General features: G+C 38.5%; 1 long non-coding RNA gene across 2 annotated transcripts; it reads right to left on the bottom strand.

Annotated features, from left to right (window-relative positions):
- Nucleotides 1–1135: 1135 nt before the first annotated feature.
- On the bottom strand, nucleotides 1136–5459 carry LOC149815547 (uncharacterized). Of its 2 annotated transcripts, none has more exons than XR_016428024.1 (3): nucleotides 3872–5459; nucleotides 1952–2054; nucleotides 1136–1421 (listed from the first exon to the last, which is right to left on the bottom strand). It is a non-coding gene; the product is annotated as an uncharacterized LOC149815547 (long non-coding RNA). The 2 variants fall into 2 exon arrangements; XR_016428025.1 differs by having other exon boundaries at nucleotides 1136–1412.
- Between the last annotated feature and the right edge of the window lie 1343 nt (nucleotides 5460–6802).

Raw genomic sequence — 6802 nt, 5'->3', positions numbered from 1 at the left:
ACCAGTTTTCCCATGAAGCAGATAGACTGCGTACAAGCTTTAGGTTTTGATGACTAACCGAGCCCTTGAATTTCCATTTCAAGTTTGCACCTTACCAGTTCTGCAACCACCAATCCACCTGAGATCGATGCCTTGGTTATTTGTTCTTGTGAACCAATGTCAATTCCTTCTACAGAATGGAACAGATGACTCTGATGCTGCAATGTCTATCTATAAAAATACAATTCTTTCTTCCTAACCAAATAACCTCTGAAAGAATAGATGTACACTGCAAAAGAAAACAAAATGCCAACTAAAAGAACAAATGTTATAAACATTAAAAACTACTAATCCATTAATACCCAAAATTTCCCTCCTACACATTTATCAAAGCCTCCTACCACCTTCCCTTCTAGTCAACAATGAAGTCCTCAAACTACCACAAAACTATTGTTAAGGTGAAAATAGGCATAAAAACAATGAAAAGAAACACACATACAAACACAAAACTTGAGTGAAATACCCTACCACCTATTACAATAAACCATGCATCACACCACCAGCAGAGTGGCATATGGAGTAAGACTTGCATTATTTAACCCCATTGTGAAGTATCTTTTTCTGTAAGGCTTGTCCAGCTGATTCTTATGTTATTTCCAACCAAAGACCTATTCCAAAGGTTATTTTGGAAACAAACATAGCGAAAAAGCTGATTCTTATATCTTTCAAACCAAAGACCAAGTTTTGTACCTTGGGCACTGACCAATGAACCATTCCCTATGAACCACGATCTATCATTTTGAGCACAACAAAATCCTTTAATTTCAATAAAACAAACCTTTGCATAAAGGGTCTTTGGGCATTCACAATCCATGACAACCTGGTGACTATGAGCTAGACTGCATCAACTTTTTACAGTGAGCTGCTTGGGTTTGAACAAATCTCACTTCCCTTGTAAAAGCATTTTTGTTCTGTATGTTTCTTTTGCCCAAAATATAAGAAAAACAGCAGCCTATCTACGCAAATTTAGATGACGATAACAATTCCTAAACTCAAACTATCCAAAATAAAAGAAATGCCACCAATCTAATTCAAATTACGATCCGAGCAGAGTGAACCATAGTCGGCAAATGAGCAAACCAAAATTCATGCTTTCTCAAAATTCATAATTGCCAAGCCAAGGAAGACTAGCATAGTTACAAAGAAAAAAAATGACATGTCTATGGTGGGCCATAGAGGATTGTATCTAATCCTGCTGCATAGGAGTCATTGTCTTCATAGTTACTGTTGCTGATCGTTTTCTCCCACCTGCAACATTAACCATTCTCGACAAACCTTTAGTCTAGTGTTGATATTCCCCATAGAGCTGGTTGGATACGTATCAAAGCACTGTGATGCTCACTGGTTTCGAGCAGCCATACTCTTGGTCATGTCTGAACATCCTTACAAGAGGCAACACATTTTAAAAGTGTAACACAAGCTAAAAATATAGGAAAAAACTGCAAGTAATCACATGGTCATATATATATGCACCTCAAGATGCCTTAGTTTGTAAAATGTCAATATTTCAATGAATATGGGTGGAGCTATTGAAAGCAGGAAAAAAGAAAAGAAACAAATCTCAAATTCTCAATCCAATCAAAGGAAAATAAATGCAGGTAAGAGCTGAAACACAAGCTTGTATCTGTACTGACTATTTGAACCCGATTAAATCTTACCGGTGAAAGATTTTTCATTTCACTAATACAGGTAGCAATTTCAGTAACTACCAAAAGTGGGAAACCATATTCCACCACTTCCTTGCAGAACTATGGCTCCTCCTATGGTTGTTCCCCACCTTAAATCAAATTCTAATAGGTAAAAGAACAAAAGGAATGTTAATTGATGAATAGACAACATTAATGCATCAGTGTTTAATGGCAATTCTACCAAATGCAAAGATGAAATATACAAATAAAGAAGGTAGTCTCACCATAAAGGCCTTTGTTCAACATTCAGTTCACCAAATCATCCTCTTGATATAACTTCCTTGTTGAAGCCAATCCCTTGATATAAGCTGCCCGGACTCAATTTTCCTGCAACAAGGAAAACTACATGAGCATCCATATAAAGATTAAGTGGGTCATGGTTATGCACAAAACAGTAAATCCCAATGGATAAGATTTGCTAAGGATCTCGACTATAACCTCTCCAGTAAAAGATCCATAGAGCATAACAAAAGTTAACATATTTAATCCAAAAATTTACAGAGTTCCTTGACATAGGGAGGCCTTAGTTATTCTCTTCTTGTTGGATAGGATTGGATAGAATACTTTCCTAAAGCAAATTCACAAATAGATGAAGCAGATAAAAGACTCATTCTCGGAAAGCTCTAAAGAAAATAGCAGAGAAAGGATAGAGAGGCAAAAAGGGGGACTTTTTTTTGAAGAAAGGGAAAGCCACTAAGAAACCCATCCTGTTCCTCTTGAACTGGGAGTTCATGAGGCTTCCATTGGGGCAGGGATGCAATCAATTCCTGATATAGGACAGAGGCCACCTAAGACAGAGTTCTTGGTTCACTGCAAGGAAACCAACAGTGAATAAGTTGATCCGTTCTTTTAAATGCCCAGTAAGAAGCATTATCATCTCCATGGGATTAGATCCTGATTTCTTCATTCAGTGCTGATATCAGCCTTAACTGCTGCTGCCTCAGCCCTCATTTCGGTGTGTGTCATCATTATCATTGCTGAGATTATTTTTACTTATTTAGCATTATGCTCAATTTTAATGTTAAGGAACTATAGTACCCAATACTGGATATATGACATTGTCCAATCATGTTGTCGAGACACCTCAACCACTTGAATTCTTTTCATGGAATCAAAGACTACATAGCATCAATTACAGAATTTTCAGGCTACAATGCCCTTGGCTGCTATGACCACTACAGATGTAATGATGAAAAAAAATTCCAGGTATAAGAAAATATTTTGGCTTGCCATTCACTATTCTCTTACATGATACTATGAGTAAATTGCTAATTTTTGGTGATTCAACACATTTATTTCATCTACAGATAGGTTCAGCCAGGAAAACAAACTATATTTATCCATAAATACCTTCGCAACTGTATCTCGACTTGGCTTGGCTCATGCAATAGTGTGTCGAGTTGGCCAGCCTACTCTGTCTTGACTTTGATAGGTATAACCATACAACCATTTGAAAGAGTTGGCTAACAAAACTGATTCCTAAGATTTCTTGTCAATTTTTCGCAATAAACAGCCAATAAATTACAGGATGGCTGGGTGGAATTACAATACAGATGCTGAATAGGTCCTAATTGAGCGATAAGCTGATTGCAACTAGATTCAAGCAGAATCCACACCTACTAAAAAACCTTGCTTTTATGCATAATTAGAAAAAGATGGAGAAGCAATGCAAGTAGGGCTTGCAAACAAGCTCAATTCTAGCTCATAATGGGCTCGAGTTCAACAAGCCGAGTTCGAGATGACTTGTGTACATAAAAAATCATAACTTAGATCTGGTTTATTTACTGAAGTCTATATCTATCTGAATTAGTATTCAATAAGATCCCGACTATATATTTCCTCAAGTCTACATCTATCTGAATTAATATTCAATCTGACCAGACCTAGATGCACTTGATATGACCAACTGGATTTAGAAAAGGACTCTGCTTACATTATAACATGGATACTTGAGTAGAAGCTCTGTTACATTTCCTTTCCTACTAAAGAATAGAATCCACAGTTCCACACCCATGCATTGTGCAGCTTTTAGCTTCCTAGTTAACCCAAATAATGCAACTTAGTTTTCTAAGCAAAAGTATATTTTTTCCACACCTGCTCTACATAAATTCAAGAATGAAACTCGGAAAAGAAATGGCAAATACCACTTGCTATTTCACGGGTGAGAAGAGGAACAGTAATTCCAGAATATGAATCTCCCCCAATATAGACTGGATTTGAACTGAACTCAGGATACTCCAGCAGCCACTGCATTCTTATCAAAACAAAGAGTAAATAAAAATCAAAGCACCTTTTGATCCTTTGCAGTCACACCCACAAAAGGAAAAAAAAAGGAGAAAACGCATGATCTCGCTACTGCTCCTTTAACTGCTTCACAATCCGACTCCCACCGTCTATACCAAAATAGGGAGGGAACAAAGACACCAACAAGAAGATGAAGATGAAGTGGAAAACGTAAAACTCTAGAAAACGAAGGGAGAGAGAGAGAGAGAGAGAGAGAGAGAGAGAGAGCAATTCGTGGTTGAGAAAGAACTTACCAGGTTCGTGACGGTGTAATTCGCCCTTAAAACCAAAAGGTCAAAACAAACTCAAAACAGACATGCAGTCCATGGTATATAGCTTTGTCAATTTCAATTTCTTAAAACGCTGAATAATTTTGGTCCTTTGATGCCCCTCATTCTTCTTTTATAAGTACAAATAAGCTCAATGGGATGTTTGTTCCACACCCACCCGGCACGTTTGGACGATGTGTTCGGGGGGATGGATCCACGGTTACTTGCCCAACAAGTTTTTGCTACAACCATATTGAACTGGCTTTACATTATAATACCACAATATTACCTTATGATTGGACCAGAAGCTCCTCTACTATTATCGATTCAAGCTTAATGTGATTGTTGGTAGAAATAGCAGCAACCAATATGCATTCCAATCAGAATTCAACTTGTAATGGGTTTTCTATGTGTCTCTGAGGAGGATCCATGTTTATTGGCCAACAAGTTTCTGCTCATGTTCCAAAATTTGGAGGCCCCTCCAAAATAGAAGGCCCTACGCGGTGGCCTAAATCTCAAAGAGGCCATCCAGCCCTGGTTCCCATCCTCCAGGAGCAGGTGAGAGCCAAGCTCTTGCCTTCATTCGGTTGCAGGCCGATGGTGGTGGTGGTGGTGGTGGTGACACTAGTTTTGATGAAGCTCGACTTTTGAGCCACGACGCTAACTCCCTTCAGAAACACTATTTTTTGAACCAGCAAAGACAAATATCACTCGATCAAATGCAAGAAGCCATCGACAAGGACAAGAATCCGACCGATCTCTGAGACAATGATCACCGATTCCATCGCAGAATTCCCGACCATGACGAACTTGGGGGACGAGACTTTTATTGATGAAACACCTAGATCTCGATCATTGCCATTAATCCTCATCAGTTGCTGCTGCGAGGGATTGAACGCTAAGGATAGGAGGATTCCAGAATCAGAGCCTACATAGACCATGGCTCCAAAGGAGGTCCTCCATATCGCCAGTGAATAGATGGAGAGTGTGGAAAAGGGAGAGGAGAAACCTGGAATTCGGGAGAGCTCGACTTCTGCGAGAGCTTCTAGAATCGTCCGATAGCCGAACTCGGCAACCCTCGCTCTATCGGGACTGTGTGTGCTAGTGTTCGCAGACACTCATCTTCCGAAAGAGGAAGAGGAGGACAACTCGATGATGAGGCTCTCAGTGGTGTGTGTGTGTGTGTGAAATCATTCTTTTTTTGTTGGTACCCCAGTTAAAGGAATTTTTTTATCAAAAACTGTCATTTTTAAAAAACTTTTTTCTTTAAAACATGCTGGAACAGTAGAAAATCATATTTTTTCTTTCCTACCTTTTTCTCACCTTCAAAAGTGAAGCCACTTTCTGTTGAAAGAGATACGTGAAAGAAAATGCTTACCTAGGGAAAGATATATGAACCCATTTTGATAAAAAAAAAAGATATTTTTTTCATTTATTATGTAGACCTGTCATATATTTCTCATATAAATATTTGTTTCACCACTTTAAAAGAAGCTCTTGAAGAGTAAGATGACCCTCCCATCCTTCCCATGATGGCTGATCAAGTGAGAAGCCTAATCACCAAACCTTTACCATCATCCATCATTGCAATCAGTAGCAAAGATTAGGTGCAATGTGGTTGCACAAAAAATAGTATTGTTAAACCTAAGATGCCCCTCCCATCCTTTCCCACGAGTGCTGATCAAGTGTGAAGCCTTTAATCACCATATATCACCACCATTCAATCTCACAATCAGGAGCAAGGATCTGCTGCAAAGTACGGGCAAAAAATAAAAAAAACAGTGCTACTCCTTTGGGCTGCCCAACATGTGTCTGATTCAGAATGTGAGCCCAATAAAAGTTGATTGCCATGTGGCATGTTTCACAGTTTTCAGCAGCATGTATCGTGGGCAACGATTATTTTTATGCAATTACATTCCACATGCTCTATGTTATGTTAGAATTTCCTTTTAGAAACAGGTGAGAATTAAAGCTTGGAAGTGTGTAATAATGATGTTGTCTTAATTGCCTCTCCAAGTGTAATAAGATTGGATACAACCTCACTTCTAAGATACAACCAAGTTTAGCACATGTAATACCAGCCACTCCTAACACTAAAAAGGTCATCCACAACCCTAAATAGCTTTAAGAGAGAGAAAGAGGCTAAACTTGTTGATGAAATGACCTGATGGAGTAGTTTATATAGACTGCAAAATAGTTTAGATTGCATGAACTCATAAAGGTCAAATGGGTGTCATGCACCCATTTAAGGTCCAAATGGGTAGCATGCACCCATTTTAGTCTCGAACAGTCACCCACAATAGGCCTCATGCACCCACTTGCCTTTCCAACATACCAAAGAGGTTGAGGTCAGTCCTTAGGGCTTGGTGTCGCTCCCCATATATGTAAAAATAATCTTTTACTGCCTAATCAACCACCAAAATAGTTTGGTAAAATAAAAGTTTTTTAAGAGATTTTATGCGGTATAAAATTATGCAAAAAAAGTGATAAAAAAGTTGGTCAAAGTAAGACCAAGACCTTAGA

Source organism: Nuphar pumila, chromosome 15 (assembly GCF_984573655.1).
Source record: "Nuphar pumila chromosome 15, dmNupPumi1.hap1.1, whole genome shotgun sequence".
NCBI lineage: Eukaryota > Viridiplantae > Streptophyta > Magnoliopsida > Nymphaeales > Nymphaeaceae > Nuphar > Nuphar pumila.
This window is presented reverse-complemented; position numbering and strand designations above follow the sequence as displayed.